Source organism: Hyaena hyaena, unplaced genomic scaffold (genome assembly GCF_003009895.1).
Source record: "Hyaena hyaena isolate Hyena2069 unplaced genomic scaffold, ASM300989v1 scaffold_462, whole genome shotgun sequence".
In the NCBI taxonomy this organism is placed as follows: Eukaryota; Metazoa; Chordata; class Mammalia; order Carnivora; family Hyaenidae; genus Hyaena; species Hyaena hyaena.
The window spans coordinates 612,000-632,404 of record NW_024081092.1 but is presented as its reverse complement, the minus strand read 5'-3'; the positions used below and the strand labels follow the sequence as shown (position 1 = coordinate 632,404).

At 35.8% G+C, this 20,405-nt stretch overlaps 1 protein-coding gene and 1 pseudogene across 1 annotated transcript in view; one reads left to right on the top strand and one right to left on the bottom strand.

Moving 5' to 3' along the window:
• The window catches only part of TYR (tyrosinase), a 96,980-nt gene that overhangs the window by 16,894 nt on the left and 59,681 nt on the right, over window positions 1-20,405 (top strand). The window lies entirely within an intron of this gene.
• LOC120246245 lies at window positions 14,065-14,536 on the bottom strand (annotated as a pseudogene).

The window sequence follows — 20,405 nt, the reverse complement described above, 5'->3', positions numbered from 1 at the left end:
CTAATTTATCTTCATATGATAGCTCTTCTAAAATAAATGCTATTTTGATTCTCCAGAACTTTCCTTTCTAGCAGCTCTTCAACCCTTTCTATTTCTTTGTGACTGCCAGACACATCCCTGGGGAGTATCTTGCCTCTTAATTTGCTGGGGCTTCAGCAGTTCAAGAAAGTAAAAAATGAAAATTGAAGCTTTGAAATTTTAAATAATGTTTTGTAAATGTGCATATTTGAAGAGAAAGACTAGCGGCCAGTCACACTGAAGTCTCAAAGAATGGCCTAGTTTTCAGTCTCTGTGCTTGAGGAATGGACTTTATTAGGACTTTCAGAAATGATCACACAGACTCAGTAACTAAATGCCATTGAGACTAACTGTGTAAATCTTAATGTCAAAGAAATTATTTCAGTGGCGTGGGAAATTGTAGTGATGGGAAGGCTCCAGTCCTCTCTGGCCACATCTTTACCCATTCTGGGGGAATCAGAAAGCTGAACAGCTTGGTATAAATGATGTTCACTGACTTAGAAGAGAGGTGAAAGGCTGTAAGGACCTCAGAACAAGAAAACTTTTCCAAGCCTGGGTTATTTAACTCCCCAGAATTACCACCGTGGCAACCTTGTTGGTATTCTGATTAGGTAATGTTCCTGATCATAATACCAATAAAAATCTCTTCGTGCCAGACATTCTCATTTCTCACAGGCTAGATGATTTAATCCTCACAACAGCCCTCTGATATTTAATATTCACTGATTAAACTAAAGCATCATTTTAAGTAGTTATTCCAGTGTGTTTAGGAAGCAATGTGTCTCCTTCCAGTCGAATGAGCTGATTCAACTCATCTGGCTCAAAGGATAGCCTTTTTCTCCTCACTCCAAGTTCACAAGGAAAATAGGACCCTTCTAATAACATGTAGGGAATTCAAACAAGTATCCTGTGTATAACTTTCCAAGCGGGCTTGCTTTGAATGTGCTTCTTTAATCAGGAGATAACATTAACTTTTTAAAAAGCCTGAAATAAAATAAGGACTGCTATATACGTATAAGAGATCCAACGCAGAAGCCATGCTCAGGGACGAGTAATACTTGTGTACTAGGTTCACAAAAAACAAGTCAATCATAATTCCCATATGCCTGTTAAGTTCTTACTCAGTGCCTTGTTTCCCAAAGCAAAAATGTGGCAAGATCAGAATACATTTTATCTGGTCATTAGAAACTCTCTAGCCAGGATGCAGTGATCGCCTGTTAGAAACTGACTTTTTGAACATTTGGAGGCATTTTAAATTTAGTGGACAGATTTCTTTAGTCTCAATGACATTGTTCAGACATTTGGGTGGTAGAAACTCACAGTTTTTTAAATTAATTTATTAATTTATTTATTTTCAGAAAACAAAACCTTAAAAACAGAATAGTTTAGAGTTTGGGGATATTATTGCTTGGTGCTCAGTAAACTTTTAGCAACAAATGTGATCATCTTATAGCCTGAGATCTCTCTGTAAAAAAAAAAAAAAAAAAAAAAGAAAGCAAAAATAGACCGTTGGGTCCTATATATTTATATAGTTTTTAATGATTCTTCTGTTTCTACTCCCTCTGACTAGTTGAACTGGAATGCAAATTGTCCTAGCCAAATGTGAATATTGAGAAAGTAAAGTAATTTATTTAAGCCATGTGTCATCTTTGCTAAGAATTAAGAAGTGCTGGTATTATGTACTGGCAAATGCCATCTTGTAAAGCCACATGAGAGAAAGAGGGAGAAGAATTTCCCAGAGTGGAGCAGGGCCTGATAAAGTGAATTGAGACACTGATTTTTAAGGCATATAGCAATATATTTGAGTATCAGTTTTAACATTATGAGAATCTTATTCCTTAAAAGTGTATTTAATAATTACCTGTTTAGGCTACTGTGAGAATGTACACACATCTAGCTTTTACTATATACACAAGAAATGTTTTCTTTTCGCCACTCCTGTCTTTGTAATCTTTCCTTATAATTTAGCAAAGTTATTCGTCTTCATGATATGTATTTATCTATAATAGAGAGCTTTTATATATTTTTTCATCATTTGAATTTACTGCAGGAGAAAACAGCTCTTTGCTAAAGGATAATCTTATTTTCCATTTAAAGTCCCAGAAGATCTTTAAGGAGCAAAATAATAATGTACCTGTTCTAGGTGTATTCTATTTTTATGCATATATATATATCTAACAAATATGAGTTGAGAGACTTCAAGATACTAAAGACAAAGTAACAACATCTCATGTATAACTGCTTTGTTATCTAAAATATTTTGACTGCAGTATCTATTTACAACTCATATAAAATATGGAGAACTCCAGTTTTTGTTAATGTGGGTTATATTTATTTCTACTTACCACTTTTAAAACTGAAACTAAGAAAAATTTGAAAACATTTATTTATTCATTAAAATAACAAAAATTACATTATATGCATACAAGTAACAATTAAATATAGTTTATAAAAACAGAAAGTAACATGGCATCGTTTTATATTTTTGCAAAAAAAAAGAAGACATCTGGATTCTATGTCTGCTTCTATACTCAATAATAGCATGATGTGGAATTTAGTTAAAAAGTGAAGAAAACTCAGTCTCACACAGATATAAAGTTAGAATAAGAAGTCTTTTTTAAAATATTTTCTGATAATTGTGGGTCTGACTATTTTTATACACCAAAACTCAACAAGTGGTAATTTCTTAAAAGTTGACTTGCACCGTCAAATCTGAAACCATACAAATGAAGTTTTTGTACTTCTTATGTTAAATTCTACTCAAGCCTCTCTTACATCAAGAGTTGATTTTTCTCCATATTTATTTTGTAATATCAATCATAGGTCGTTTATAAAATATTGGTTCACTGAGATCTGTCATATTTTGAAATATCCCATTACACAATATCAAAAAATCACATTCATTAGTATCACCAATAAGTAATCTCATCAGAAATGTTTTAAAGTATGGAGAAGCTCTTGAGCTTATAGTGATGGAATCACAATTTTCAAAATTCTGTTTTTGCTTGAAAACTCAAATTGTATCATTGGTTAAAAATATCAGCAGTTGTTTTCTTTTAGGTAACATACTTATTTTGTTCAATATCAAGAAAATGTCTGCCAAATGCTTAAGTCTGAATAACCATAGTTTATTTCACAATTGTACATTCCAGTAGAAATGGATTCCATTAAAAGCATGGTTATTTCAGTTCTCAACACAAATAATGGCACAAGTGCTTTTCCCCTTAGATAAACATCATACTTCAGACCACAGCAGATATGTATGTCCCATTCTGGTTTCTCTAGGGTACCAAAGACATAGCAAAACTTTGGTCACGGATACACTCCCAATCCTGCTTCTGTTATCTGGCTCAGCACTAGTTACTCCACTCTGGGTGGGTATCTTGGGAGAAATCTTTGTGCCAAAACAATGGAATTTTTACATGGCCAAAAATAAAAAAGAATCACAGTCAATAAACTAATAAAAGTACATAGACTTCCACTTATGGGAAAGTGGAGTAGATAGACATTTCCCTATTCCTCTCTTTAAGTACAACTTAAATCTCTATATGTAGTATATAAAACAGAATAACATCAATGGTGAAGATAAGGCAGACTAGCTAAAGACCCTGGGATCTCTTAACCATGTTAGTGAGTCCCTTGTGCTTTCTTTTTGCCTCAAGATCTATTGCTGAAGAAGCCTGAAAATAGCAAGAGGTTTAGACAAAAATAAAACAAACTAAAAAGCAACAAAAACTTGCTCTCTGTAGCCAAAAGTCAAGAAGTAGGGCAGAAAGCTTTCAGGCAATACCCAGTATACTCCATTTAAACACCAAAAAAGAAAATGAAATGAAACAAAATTAAAAAGAGAGAGAGAGAGAGAAGAAAGAAAGGCTGGTTGGGGTGACTAGACCTCCATCATTATCAAATTAACACTGTGTTCCAATCCCCTGGCTGCATGGTGTCAGAGAAGTCTGACTAAAAAGCAGAGGTTTCCCAGGAATAAATCCCACTTGATCACGGTGAAAAATTATTTTAATGTATCATTGAATTTTATTTGTTACTATCTTGTTGAGAATTTTTCATCCAGTTTCATCAGGGATATTGACCTGTAATTCTCCTTTTTAGTGGGGTCTTTGTTTGGTTTTGGCCTCATAGAATGAGTTTGGAAGCTTCCTTCCATTTCTATTTTTTTGGAAAAGTCTGAGGAGAATAAGTATTAACTCTGCTTTAAAAGTCTGGTAGAATTCCCCTGGGAAGCCATCTGGCCCAGGACTCTTATTTGTTAGAAGATTTTTGATAACAGATTCAATGTCTTTGCTGGTTGTTGGCCTGTTCAAATTTTATATTTCTTCCTGTTTGAGTTTTGGTAGTGTGTGGGTGTCTAGGAATTTGCCCATTTCTTCCAGATTGTCCAGTTTGTTGGCATATAATTTTTCATACAATTTTCCTATAATTGTTTGTATTTCCGTGGTGTTGGTGGGAATGATGTGGCAACCACTCTAGAAAACAGTATGAAGGCTCCTCAAAAATTAAAAATAGAACTACCATATGGCCATCAATTGCACTACTAGAAATCTACCCAGAGGATTCAAAATGCTGATTTGAAGGGGTACATGCACCCCAATGTTTATCACAGCACTATCAACAATAGCCAAATTATGGCAAGAACTCAAATGTTCATTGACTGATGACTAGATAAAGAAGGTATGGTGTGTGTGTATACATACATAATAGAATACTACTCAGTGATGAAAAAGAATGAAATCTTGCCATTTGCAACAACATGGATGGAATAGAAGGTATTATGCTAAGTGAAATAAGTCAGTTGGAGAAAGAGAGATATCATATGACTTCACTTATATGTGGAATTTGAGAAACTCAACAGATAAGAATAGGGGAAGAGAAGGAAAAATAAGTTAAAAACAGAGTGGGCAGCAAATCTTAAGAGACCTTTAAATACAGATAACAGAGGGGTGCCTGATGGGAGGTGGATTGTGGGATGGACTAAATGGGTGATGGGCATTAAAGAGGGTACTTGTTGAGAGGCGTACTGGGTGTCATATGTAGGAGATGAATCACTCGGTTCCACTCCTAAAGCCAAGACTACACTATATGTTAACTAATTTGAATTTACACTTGTAAACAAACAAACAAGCAAATAAATAAATAGCAGAGATTTCCATCCCAACCATGCAGTAAGGAACCGCTCCCCATACCTTACATGAAGGTGATGCAGAGAATCTGCACTTCCATACGTACCTAGCAGTAAAAAGGTGACTCACTCGTTCTCTGCTGGATTGGTGTCAAAGGAGACCTATGGTGAGGCAAGGCCTCTACTATTACCCAGTGACATTGAGGCCATTTGATCTGTGTTATGTGTGGAGGCCAGGTGGGGAGCAGTAATGAGGCATTCCTACCTTTCATAGGCAGAAAGTATAGGGGCTCCATGGAAATCAGGTCAAATGGAGAACCTGGACTTTTATCCCTACCTTGCAGTTATGAGGCATTATCTGTTTCCCTTTCCCTTGCTGGTGTTGAAGCAGAGAAAGCCAGTTATAACAGAAGACTTAATAAGATCAAGAGTCTCAAAACATAATACACAAAATGTTTAGGTTTCAAACACAAATTACTTATCACACAAGAAAATTTCATGCTTGAAGAGAAAAGACCATTAGTAGACAGTTAACACTGAGATAACAGAGAGAAACATCATATGATGATAAATGAGTCATTCTACCAAGAAGACATAGCAATCCTAAATATGTAAGCACCAAACAACTGAGATCCAAAATATAAGAAGCAAAAGCTGATAAAGATGAAAGGAAAACAGACAAATCCACAATTATATACGTGGAGAACTTAATACCCCTTTCTCAACAATTGATAAGGCTTGACAACATATCCACAAGGATATATAAGAACTCACAACACTATGAATGAAAAAGATCCAATTGACAATTACAGAACACTTCACACAACAACAAAAGAATCAACATTCTTTTTGAATGTCCAAAAAACATATACTAAGATTGACTCTAACCTAGAACATAAAATAAACCTCAAAAATTTTAAAAGAACTGAAATCATACATATTGTGTTATTTTACCAAAATTGAATCAAACTAGAAATCAATCAATAGCATAAAGCTAACAGGAAAATATCATTAGAAAAAGGGAAAGAAAGAAAATCACAGCCCAACATCCCTCATGTAAGGCTAGTTTAATATGTAAATGTCTTATATCTGGACTTTTACTAGGACAGTATATTGGCTATAATATTATATTACAGATTTTCAAGGTGATACCATTGGGGGTAATTGAATAAAGGACACATGAAATTTCTCATTATTTTTTAATATTTGTATGTGAACCTAAAACTATCTCAAAATTAGAACTTAAAAAAATAAAAACTAATTACAGCTTTAATTTTAAAAATAAACAAACAAAACAAAGATACAAGCAAAACTGTTCACTTTTAAATAGAAGGAGGAGATAAAAGAGTCTACTACTAAGAGTCTTCGTTTGGTCAAGAAATTGACAATACTTTTGTACATTGGCTTTATTCACAAATCAAGAAATGCAATTTGTAGCATCATCAAGATAATATTATAGTTATTGATACACGGGAAACAGCCTTAGGGCAAACATAATGTAGGTTTTATTCTAAATGTTGCATTCTGCAAATAGCTATTATCATTTCTGTATAGAGTAGAATAAATAGAAAGTTGACCATTAGACTAAATTATTTGGGAAATATATATGGTACATATCCTTTTTAACACATCATAGAATAAGAAATCTGGGAGTTTCTATAATACAGAAAGCTGTTTAACTAGAAAATTTTCCAACATATTTGACCATAGAACCCATTTACTCCTTTCACCCTGTGCCCTTTATTTCCCCAAATACTGTTTTAAAAATTGTTTGGTTTATAAATTACAAACACTTGCTTGGGAAAATCTGGTCTAAAATTAAAACGTTACATCTATAAATAACAAGGGTTAACTCTAGTCTCCATCTATTTCAAGCCAGTCAATTTCATGCCAGAGACTATGAATCATTATATTTTTCTTCTTTGTTGTTAATTTTAAGGGGATCATAGTGATTATTTACACTCAAACTATTCCAAAAAATACAAAAGGAGGGAAAACTTTCAAATTCATTCTATGAGGCCAGCATTATCCTGATATCAAAATCAGATAAATAATCCACTAACAAAGAAAACCAGAGACTATCCTTGATGGACATGGATGCAAATTTTCTCAATAAAATACTAATAAACTGAACCTAAAAATACATTAAAAGAATCATTCACCATGATCAAGTGGGATAATTGCTGGGATGCAAGCGTGTTTCAATATTCACAAATCAATCAAAGCTATACATCAGATTAATAAAAGAAAGGATAAGAACCATACGATCATTTGAATAGATACACAAAAAGCATTTGACAAAGTACAACATCTATTCCTAAAAACTCTCAACAAAATAGGTTTAGAGGGAACATATTCATTATAATAAATGCCATCTATGAAAAACCCACAGCTAATATCATCCCCACTGGGAAAAAAATCAAGAGTTTTTCACCTATGGTCAGGAACAAGACAGGGATGTCCTCTCTCACCACTTGATGAGCCACTACTTGAGTCTTAGCCACAGCCACACATTAGACAACAAAAAGAAACAAAACCCATACAGACTGACAAGGAAGTAGTAAAACTTACTTTGTTTGCAGATGACATGACACTCTATATAGAAAACCCTGGAGACTCCACCAAAAAACTGCTAGAATTGATATACAAATTCAGTAAAGACACAGGATACAAAATCAACATACAGAAATCTGTTGCATTTCTTTTTTTTTAATTTTTAAATATTTATTTATTTTTGAGAGAGAGACACAGAGTGTGAGCTGGGGAGGGGCAGAGAGAGAGGGGGACACAGAATTTGAAGCAGGCTCAGGCTCTGAGCTACCAGCACCACCAACTGTGAGACCATGACTTGAGCCAAAGTCGGAGGCTTAACTGACTGAGGAATAGGATTAGTGTCCTTATAAGAGTCACAACAGAGCTTACTTCCCCTCTCTACTCTCTGCCATGTGAGGATACAACCAGAAGCCAGTAATTTGNTGTGAGCTGGGGAGGGGCAGAGAGAGAGGGGGACACAGAATTTGAAGCAGGCTCAGGCTCTGAGCTACCAGCACCACCAACTGTGAGACCATGACTCGAGCCAAAGTCAGAGGCTTAACTGACTGAGCCACCCAGGCACCTATGCTGCCTTTCTATATGCCAATAATTAAACTTCAGAAAGGGAAATTAAGGAGTGCCAGAGTGACTCTGTTGATTAAGCCTACGACTTCAGCTCAGGTCATCATCTCACAGATCCTGAGTTAGAGCCCCACATTGGGCTCTCTGCTGTTAGTACAGAGCCCTCTTTGGATCCTCTGTTCCCCTCTCTCTTTGCCTTCTCCCACTCATTCTCAATCTCTCTCTCTCTCTCTCTCTCAAAATAAATAAGTAAACTTGAAAAAAAGAAAGAGAAATTCAAGAATCAATCCCATTTACAATTGCACCAAAAGCCATAAGATACCTAGGAATAAACCTAACCAAAGAAGTGAAAGACCTATACTCTGAAAACTACAAAACACTGATGATAGAAATTCAGGACAACACAAAGAAACGGAAAGACATTCCACATTCATAGGTTGGAAGAACAAATATCATTAAAATGTCTATACTTCCCAAAGCAATCTACACAATTAATGTAATCCTTATCAAAATACCAGCAGCATTTTTCACAGAACTACAATAAACATTCTAAAATTTGTATAAAACCACAAAAGATCCCAAATAGCCAAAACAACCTTGAAAAAGAAAAGCAAAGCTGGAGGCATCCCAATTCTAGACTTCAAGTTATATTACAAAATTGTTGTAACCAAGACAGTTTGGTACTGGCATAGAAATAGATACACAGAACAGTGGAACAGAAAAGAAATCCCAGAAATTGACCCACAACTGTATAGTCATCTAATTTTTAACAAAGCAGTAAAGAATATCCAATTGTAAAAACAGTCTCTTCAACAAATGGTGATGGGAAAACTGGACAGCAACATGCAAAAGAATGAAACTGGACCACTCCCTTCTACTGTACACAGAAACAAATTCAAAATAGATGCCAGACCTAAATGTGAGACAGGAAACCGTCAAAATGCTGGTGAATAATACAGACAATAACCTCTTTGACATTGGCCATAGCAACTTCTTAACTAGATGTCTCCTGAGGCAAGGGAAACAAAAGCAAAAATAAACTATTGGACTTCATCAAAACAACAATCTTTTGCACAGCAGAGGAAACAATCAACAACCCTAAAAGGCAGCCTCTGAATGGAAGAAGATATTTGCAAATGATATATCTGAAAAAGGTTAGTATCCAAAATATATAAAGATCTTATAAAACTAATACCCCAAAAATAAATAATCCAATTAAAAACAGGCAGAAAACATAAACATTTTTCCAAAGAAGACATTCAGATGGCCAACAGACATGAAAAGATGCTCAACATCAATGATCATCAAAGAAATACAAATTAAAACTACAATGAGATATCACCTTACACCTGTCAGAATAGCCAAAATCAATACCAGATAAAACAGGTGTTGGTGAGGATGTGGGAAAGGGGAACCCTCTTGCACTGTTGGTGGGAATGCAAACTGGTGCAACCACTCTAAAAAATAGTATAGAGTTCCCTCAAAAAGTTAAAAATAGAAATACTCTATGATCCAAAAATTGCACTACTAGGTATTTACCCAAAGAATACAAAAATACTAATTCAAAGGGATACATGCACTGCTATAGCAGTATCATTTACAATACCCAAACTATGAAAACAGCCCAAGCATCCATCAACTGATGAATGGATAAAGATGTGGTGTGTGTGTGTGTGTGTGTGTGTGTGTGTGTGTGTGTGTATGACACTATACGTTAACTAACTAGAATTTAAATAAAAAATTTTTTAAAAAAGGAAAGAAACTGGGGCACCTGGGTGGCTTAGTCGGTTAAGCTTCCGACTTTCGCTTAGGTCATGATCTCGTGGTTCGTGGGTTCGAGCCCCGCGTCAGGCTCTGTGCTGACTGCCAGCTCAGAGCCTGGAGCCTGTTTCGGAGTCTGTGACTCCTTCTCTCTCTGACCCTCTCCTGCTCACGCTGTCTCTCTCTCTCTCCCTCTCTCCTAGAAATAAATAAAAAACATTAAAAATTTAAAAAAAAAAAAAGGAAAGAAACTGAAGTGATTATTTTTTTAGTTAGTTATAGATTTCAGTAGAATTTTATAGTAGAGTTTTAGCTGGATCCAGGGGAAAAAATGCAAAATAGAAGCTTGTTTACAGTGCCAAGTACGTGTGAAATAAAATCTATCAAGGTTTTTTAAAAATTCATTAAGGTTACTACGCATAAAACTCTGGGGATACCATCCAACTTTTATTGTATTGTGCTCTTGAGAATGAAATTATAAAATATAATATAAATTGTACTCCCTAGGATTGTACTTTTTTTTTATTGTTCTGTAAACCTATCCTCCTTTAAAAATTAAAATTAAGAAAAAACTAATAGGCAACAGTTTTTGAGAGGTTACTAAATGTTAGGTACTTTAGTAAACAATTTTTCTACCTTTTGCAACCTTATCCTAAGTGGTAAATTTTATTTATTATCCCCATTCTATAGATTAGAAAAAAGTATGTCAGAAAGGCAAGGTCATCTGTTTAGAGCAACATAGATCACAAACGGCAGAGCTGAAGTCCAAAATCAATACTGAATCCTGAGCTCACAATCTCAGTGGGAAATGTTTAGAAATTTGATAAGTATACTACCATCCTTGAAGAGAGATCACTTGAAGTCAAGACATGAGACCCTGGGCAAGCCAGTTAAATTCACATAGCACATCTTTTCCATCTATCAAATAGAAAACTTCTGTACTATCTATCTTTGAGTGTTCATATGAGTATCAAATAAGATAATGTTTGCTAAATGTGGGAAGCCTCTGTTATACTACAATGAGGAAAATCTTTTTAAAGATTTATTTTTAAAGGTTTATTTTTTAAGATTTATTTTTAAAGGTTTATTTTTTAAGATTTATTTTTAAAGATTTATTCATAGTATTAGAATTCTATTATCTTTTTATCAACAATTTTACCCCAAACTATATTTATTTTTCATTTTCATCCTATAGTAAAATCAAAATCATGTGACATTGACCTCACAGTGGGTGACTTATCACTAGAAACTTTGAAAGCTTGTGCACTTGAAATGATCACTTTAGTGCTTAACTAAGTAGAAAAGAATATACTGATAAAAAGGATTTGTTATAGGCAGAAGTACTTGAAATATGTTAATTAATAAGGATAAGAAGGATCACTTATGTATATACCAAAAGCAACTATGATTCTAAGGACTCCTTCCAAGATTTCACAGGTCATTAGTTCTATAAGATATTGCTAAGTTACTCTATTTCTCCTTCTATTTATTAGGACTCATTTTAAAATATTATAAGAAAAAAAACCCAAATAAGGTGGCTTAAAAAAGAAAGATGTTTATTTTGTTCTCATGAAACAACAGAGATGGATAATCCAGAACTGGTAGTGCAGTTCTACCGTGCCCGACTCTCCACATCTGTCTCTAAATCTTTGTTCTAATAGCTTCATCTTCATTGGCGGGAAGAGCAAAAACTGGGTAGAGGAATGTATGTCCACTCCCTTTAAAGGTGTGAGTTAGAAATGTCTCTCATCAACTCTGTTTTATCCCTATGGTCAAACAAACATGGCCACACTTAGCTCTAAAGGGTAACTGAAAAATGTAACCTCCAGCTAGTGACCATGTGCCCCACTACATTTAGGATATTTATTATTAGGAAAAGAAGAGAACTTGTGCTGGTGAAAACATTAGAATTTCTGTTACAATCCCTTTCCCTAGTGTTTGCAGAAATACTTTCCTTAGTGTTTGCTGTAAAATTAACATCAAGTACAGTAAAATCTTGGTTTGTGAGCATAATTAGTCCTGGAAACATGCTTTTAATCCAAAGCACTTGTATATCAAAGCTAATTTCCCCATAAGAAATAATGTAAGCTCACGTCGGGCTCTGTGCTGCCAGCTCAGAGCCTGGAGCCTGTTTCGGATTCTGTATCTCCCTCTCTCTCTGACCCTCCCCTGCTCATGCTGTCTCTCTTCTCTCTTTCTCAGAAATAAATAAAACATTAAAGAAATAAAAAGAAATAATGTAAGCTCAGATGATTCATTCCACAACAAATCTATCCCCTTATTTCTTCTTTCTTCTTTAATGCTGTGCAAATGGTCAACATACACTTCTTATAAAGCCTTGCAATTTTGGCCATTCACATACTTCTTTTGTACTTCTCAATAATTTCCTTCTTAACTTCCACCATAATCGTTTCCTTCTTACTGCCTTTCTTTTCAACCTTTTTCTGTATGAGAGTCATTGTATATACTCACATGATGTTGACTATAGTACAGTATTAATAAACTCCTGTCATCTACTGTATTTAATGCAACTGGCAATAAGACAGCAGAGGAACAAGTCTATATCTGCAGACAGCCTGGCCTAGAATGAAGCAAATCATTCCTAAGCTTACTTTTGTATGGAAAAACAAAGGACTGTCCACAGGTGCTTTGAAGTGACAAAAAATACACTAGTTCCAGTTGTGGGCACCTTTCAAAGTTCTGAAAAATCACTGATTTCTGCCAAACACCATGGCCTGAGACCAAGCAGCTGAGCATGGGAGACACAATCCCACAGTGCGTGTGTGTGTGTGTGTGTGTGTGTGTGTGTGTGTGTGTGTGAGAGAGAGAGAGAGAGAGAGAACCATTGGTTCAGTTGTGATCATGTAACATTCAGCATCACGTACTACTTGTATTGCAAGACCTCACTTGCTTATCAAGTTAAAATTTATTAGAAATGCTTGCTCATCTTGTGGAACACTCACAGAACAAGTTACTCCCAATCCAAGGTTTTACTGTATTCTCCTACAGTGTTCTGACTCCTGTGTTTCATAAAAGACAACAGCACTTTTGTAGGAGTAAGTGAAGTACCAAAATATTCTTTTACTCCAGACCTTTCAAGTTATTAAGTTTAGAGAATTTATTATATAATTTTGGAAATTAGAGTAACATGCTAGAATGTATGGACTGAATGTTTGTGCCCCTCCAAATTCACCTGTTGAAACCCTACCATTCAATGTGATATATTAGAAGGCGGGCCTCCGGGATTTAATAAGGATTAGATGAAGTCATGAGAATGGGGCCCTCTTGAATAGGATTAGTGTCCTTATAAGAGTCACAACAGAGCTTACTTCCCCTCTCTACTCTCTGCCATGTGAGGATACAACCAGAAGCCAGTAATTTGCAAACTGGAAGAGGGCCTTCACCAGAACTTGACCATACTGGTACCTTATCTCAAATTTACAGCTTCCAGAACCACGATAAATAAATTTCTTTTGTTTATAAGCCACTCAGCCTATGATACTTTGTTATAGTAGCCCACACTGACAAAGATATGAGAACGATAACAAACAAGACCCCAAATGTTAACGATCTAACCTGATAAAAACTGATCACTTGCTCACACCAAGTCCATTTTGGATCTTAATATTTGGTGAGTGGCCTTTTATGTGGCTATTGTAGTGACTCTGCTATCCCTCAACTCTCTGATGGATCTTCTGCATATTCCTGGGAGATAAGAGAACCAGGTGTTTAGAGCGTCCTATAGGGAGAATATATGGGTCAAGCCTGAAAGTGATCTAAGTACCTTCTGTCTATATCTCTTTAGCCACAATTCATTTACAGGGCCACACCTAAAGATCAGGTTGGTTGTGCATATAGAATTTCGAACAAATTGGTTTTTTGAACACAATAAATGGGTATGTGTTAGATTTTTCTGTTTGAGACTTTTCCTTTTTTTCTTCTCTAGGATTTACTAAATGCTGAGGGTTTTAGTTTCGGGCTAGGGCATCTCACATTGAAGCCTCGATTCTTTTTTTTTTTTTTTTTTTTTTATAGGAGAAGGAGCCAATGGCTTGTCTTTATTGGAAAGAAGAAACTTTACAGCACATTTTGAGTAAGTTAGTGCAAAGGCTCAGTGGGCCAACTGGTGGGGCACCAGCTTGTTCCACAGCTAGGGCACCGCTGGGCTTCGCCTTTGTGCTGCCAGAACCAGTTGACGGCACTATTGTCCTCTTCACAGATGCAGCCCACTATTCGCTTGTTAGTGATAGATGGGACTAAATTAGGGTCGTCCTTGGTGCCTGAAGCTGCCTTTGGGGCTAGCATATTGTATGGGTCCAGTCCCTTCTTTGCAGCCATCATGACCTCCCTCTCCAGCCCAGTCGCCTGCTCATCATCAGTAGGAACACCGCCTCCAGATGCCATGGAGCGCACTGCGGCGACTCCATTGGGACCGCGGGCCCTGAAGGCCTGCGCGGCCAGGGATCCAACTCCGCAAAGTAACCTTGAAGCCATCACACTCGCTACAAACAGCCTGAAGCCTCGATTCTTAATTTACCTTTTCTCACTTGCCATTTCTTTCTTCCTCCTACCCCACTGTTCTACAATATTTTCCCACTTTATCCCATTTTGCAGAAGATAGGAAAAGGCCGTGAAATTCTGTTTTCCCTAGCCATTATATGTTCTTCTGTCCCAGTGGGATTTCCCAAAATGTACCCCATGATTTATGGGTGAATAATTATTTCTATTAACATGTTTTGTTTGAATGAAGAATCATCTATCCTTTCTTTCCTAACATCTACTACTATTTCCTCCATGTGGAGCAACAGCATAACTAGTTTTCATACAAGCTCCTTGGATCTTTCTCTACATACAATTAATTTGTCCATCAGGAGAATATTGAAAGAATGGCCTATTCAACAAATACATAAGAGCCAGATTCACAGCCATGATCCCTTTCACTCAGCAATAAACCGAGGAACATTATGGACATGTTTCAAAATATTTGTAGCTTAACTCATTTTATATTTTAGCTTAACTGATTTTGAATTATGTCAGCAACTGGGTTGCATGTTTTAAGAGGAGAAATAAATATCCCATGTTTATTTATTCAACAAGTATTTATAAAGCATCTACTATGTGCCAGCAATTTGCAATACACTGGAAATAACTAGTGAATATGATGCAGATCCTTCTGTCTTAGAATTCTCAATGTAGTTAAGAATTGGACCATAAATAAGTAATTATAATACAAAGAAAATAAATGATTAAAAAGAGGAAAGTATGGGGCACCTGGGTGGCTCAGTTGGTTAAGCGTCTGACTTCGGCTCAGGTCATGATCTTGCTGTTCGTGGGTTTGAGCCCCGCATCGGGCTCTGTGCTGACGGCTAGCTCAGAGACTGGAGCCTGCTTCAGATTCTGTGTCTCCCTATCTCTCTGACCCTCCCCTGCTCATGCTGTCTCTCTCTCTCTCTCTCAGAAATAAATAAAACATTAAAAACCTGTTTTAAAAAAGAAGAAAGTATGTGTTATTACATAGAGGGACTTAAACAAGTGTTTATTTTTAGAGAAACTTTGATGATATTTGTAAGAATGAGCTGGAGTACATAAGATGAAGTGCAAAGAATAAAAAGAGGAAAATTACAAATTCTTTCCAATATCCTAACAAAATAACTTTACAAATTCCCAGAGAGTCCCTGTAACTAATAACAACTGCTGGTATCAATAGCTCTACTTTTTCAGTTCCTAAAATCTTTTCACGCCCATTATCTGAATTACTCCTCTCAAAAGATTTATATCATCCTTATTATTACATTTATTTTGGAGATGAGGGAACTGAGATTCAGAATAACTTGACAAGGTCACACAGATAATAGGTAACAAAATTGGATCATTAATAGGAGAGGTCATGTCCCCAGGTCTTTCAAATAGAGAGACCAAGTTTTAGAGGAAGCAGAGAATAGTGATTAATAGACTACTTGGGTTAAAATCCTGATACTATCACTTAATAGCCAGATGATTCTTGGTAAATTTAACCTGTCTTTACTTGAAGTTCTTCATTTGAAAAGTGAGGATAATAACAACACTTATGTCATGTGTTATAAAGATGACATGAGTTAACATTTGTAAGTTAGAATAGTCTCTGTGATGGGAAAATTTCATTAAATAATAAAGTCCCTGACTTGCATGCTGATGCACAGTCTTATTTTCTAGATCTACATACAAACCAGATTCTAAACAATGGAGTAAACTAGTATTTTAGGTTTCCAGTGGACAAAAATTGTTTCAGGAAAGTATTAGTCCTAAGCTGAGTTGACATCCAAAGTGTAACAACATGATGATAGTTTCTACTTAAAATGACTTTTAAAACTCAACCTTTGAGATGCAATTAAACCCTACTACAGACTTCTGAAACTCATTAAGGGAATTCAATTAGAGACAAATATTGGGCTTAAGGAGATGAATATCTGGCCTTATATATTGGTGGCACTACTTCCAGAATTCCAGCTCTTCCTGTGTTTTATGACTATCTGACTGAGCCAGCTGACTAAACCATTTAAACAAAGCTTATAAGGTACTCATCCAAAAACAGAGGGAGAGTGGGAACCACCACGATAGGGCCTTCTCTACCCCGAAAGAGAATATTATGAAAAACTGGGCTGAATTAGATGCCTCAGCTTCTTCATTGAAAAGAATTAAGGGAAACAAGGGTACTGTTGGAACGAGAAGAGATGTATTGTCATCTCAGGGATTTTTATATTTTAGTACAACTGGTATTCCTGTATCAACTAAGAAAGTGTAACAGAATTATTAGGAGCAGAGCTTCAAAATCTGGTAGATAATTAGCCCAAATCCTGGCTCTGCCACTTACCAGTTGAATGATTTTGGATAAACCACTGAGCCTTTGTATGCCATAGTTTCACCACCTGAAAGTTGGCTTAATGATATGTTATTTACAAAGTTACTATGAGAATTAAGTTCCATAAGAACATAAGGAAACACAGCCTAATGCCTACCACAGAGAAGTTGAAAGTGTTGTAATAGCAAAAAAATCTTTGTCACCAAGTGATAACTAAGCAGTAACAAAGGCAAATGAACTATATGAATCAGAGGCTCCTGGGTGGCTCAGTTGGCTGAGTCTTTGACTTCGGCTCAGGTCGTGCTCTTGTAGTTCGTGAGTTTGAGCCACACGTTGACCCACATGTCAGGCTCTGTCCTGAGAGCTCAGAACCTGGAGCCTGCTTCGGATTCTGTCTGTCTGTCTGTCTCTCTCTCTCTTTCAAAAATAAACATGAAATTTTTAAAAATATATGAATATTTCCATTTATAACTGAATATAACTGAATTATGAAGATGGCATTTCATCTTATGCAAGCATAAGCCTCTACTTGAAATTGAAGGTTGAAAATGCAAACTCCCTTGTGAAAATTTCAAATATATTTTCAAGTGATTTTAATCAAAGGCATCTTAACAATAATTACCCTTGGTACAGCATAGACAATACAGTCAAAAGTATTGTAATAGTGTTGTCTGGTGACAGTTGGTAATTCCTCTTGTGCTCATAGCATAACGTAGAGTTGGGGAATCACCATGCTGAACACCTGAAACTGATATAGCATTGTGTGTCAACTACACTTCAATTTTTAAAAATACCCTTAATTTTGTTTTATTTAAAAAAATGTTTTTAAATGTTTCATTTATTTTAGAAAGAAAGAGAGTCCGAGCAGGGAAAGGGCAGAGTGAGAGGGAGACAGAGGATCTAAAGCTGACTCTCTGATGACAGTAGAGAGCCCGATGCGGGGCTCAAACTCACCAACTGTGAGATCATGACCTGTGCCAAAATCAGATGTTTAACCAAATGAGCTGCTGAGGCATCTCAAAATTGCCTTTAATTTAACATAAGTAGAATTTTTATTAATTTTTGCTTCCCTAAAAACTAACTTTATTTGATGTTAAATTTCTTTCACCCTTGGCATATGTATGCTCCCATGCATTGGTTGCAATAATTCCTATACACAAGTTTATAGATATGAGTGATAAGAAAGACAGAATGGTATAAGGGGAAGAACATGGAATTTGGAATAAGAAAATTAGAAAGATAGTTTTGGCATTAGCCACTCAAAAGACATGCTACCTTTAATCTCATCCAGATTGCACAACCTCTTCATTTGCACTGTAAGTATGGTGATACCTATTCTATCTCCCTTATTTGAGGAACATCCAGTGACGTGTTGGAGCTGACTCTTTTTTTTTTTTTTTCACAAATAGTTTATTGTCAAATTGGTTTACATATAACACCCAGTGCTCATCCCCACAAGTGCCCTCCTCCATGCCCATCTCCCCCCTACCCCCCCAACACCCATCAGTCCTCAGTTTGTTCTCATTTGACTCTTATCTGCTATGAGAGCTGACAGCATTCTTTTCTCCACTCTTTACTCAAAGACATCAAGTTGGTACCTTGAAATTAACAATCATTGGAATTTACACCATGAAAATTGGCAGATGCTACAAGACAGTATATTCTGCCCCTGTGACCCATTTCCCCTCCAAGATCTGGTTATTAATCTTGCTAGTACACTACTGGAAATGTCACATGAGAAAATGTGTCTGAAAGTGCACTATAAATTTGTGAACTATAACTTATAACGCAAATATGTTAAAATATTCATTACTGAAAATTGTAGGTATACAGGGAAATGGTGACTTGCATATGAAAATACCATTAAATGATCTTGCCTAATTAGAAAGCAAAGTGTTACTAAGATCATTTGACTCGTATTTTATAGAACTGTCCTATCAAATGAAGCCAATGACAGAACGTTACATAGAACCTTAGCAGGATGACTATCTCTGTTTGCCTAGGATTACAGGGTCCTTGTCCCATCCAGGACAAGGATTAGCTATATAATTTACAAGGCCCAGTGAAAAATGTAAATATGGAATACCTTGTTCAAAAATATTAAAAATTTCAAAATAGGAACAATAGAGCATTAAACCAAGTACAGGCAGCTTTCAGTGGGGAACATTCATATGCATGCTTATGAAATTGGCCTTACATATGGCACAGAATTCTCAGTGCTAAACCCAGAACAGCCTGGGGCACACAGGGACTAGGCTAGTCAGTTACCCTATCTTTGCTTCAAAAACAGTTAGCCTTAGCATTAATATACTAACAAAGTTTTAGCACACCTGATGAAATGTACCAAATGCACCAAGCACTATCAATTCAGGCAAGAATACAGCTTGAATAACCCCTTGTCTATAAAGTTGTTTGTTTGTTTCAGTCTGTACAATTCAGTAAACTAAATGACTCTGCTGTGTGGGTCACTATTTTTGAGTCTTTGCAGGATATAGAATATAGACCTAGAATACAGAAAACCATTAAAAATTTTACCTTAAAATAAGTTTCAGATAATTAAATGAAGAAATGGACAATTGATGTGTAAGATCGTTTCATAGATGTGTTTATAAACTAGAGATAAGATCTGAGAAATGTTGAAAAAAATCACTGGATGGTGTAAATTATATATATGCTGTGTATTTGTAATATGCATGTAAAGAAAATGATTACAATGTGTAAAACACATTGAGGTTACCAACAGGAGAAATTAGTCTGATATTTAAAATAATAAATAATTTTAAATGATGGCATATGAAATAATTCTCCTGCTGTCCTTTATTGAGTTTATGGAAATGACTATGACTAAGCATCCACCATTGTCTTTGTGCAAACAATACAAATAATTAGAGCAGTGGTTCTCAAACTTTGCTGTGCATTAGAATTACCTGGAAGACTCATTCTGACACAAGTGGTGAAACCCACTGACTTTCTGATCCAATAGTTCTCTGCTAGAGCTGGAGTATTTCCATTTCTGACAAATTTATAGGAGATGCTGCTGCCTCTGGGACCATATTTTTGAGAACCACAGAAATTTTCGAGCACTTGTGACCTTAACTATCATCTAATAATTACATGTTAAGAAGCCAACACCCACTGCTACATCTATTACACTGCTTCATTCCCTGTTGTTGAAGGAATTTCCTAAGTCAAATTAAAAGTATTTTCTAATAAACATAAATGCTAATTAATTACATTTATGGTGTAGAGCTAGTACTTTGAGAAAGCCTGAAATTGGATTGAAAGTTAATGCTTCCATTGTTCCCAGGGACTTGCTCAGAGCCAAGATCTTTTTTTGATCTGCAATATTATATTTCTGCTGAAAGTAGTTGAAATTATAAGCCTTTTTAAAGTACTCAGCCATCAATTATGACCCCCTTACATCATTGTGTGTAACCTTGTGAGGCTATGCACTTCAGAGTTCCTGAGTTAAGTTGCACATTAGGAGAATAATTAGGGGAAATGTAGCCAGGGGGGCCTAACAGTCACGTCGCTTCAATC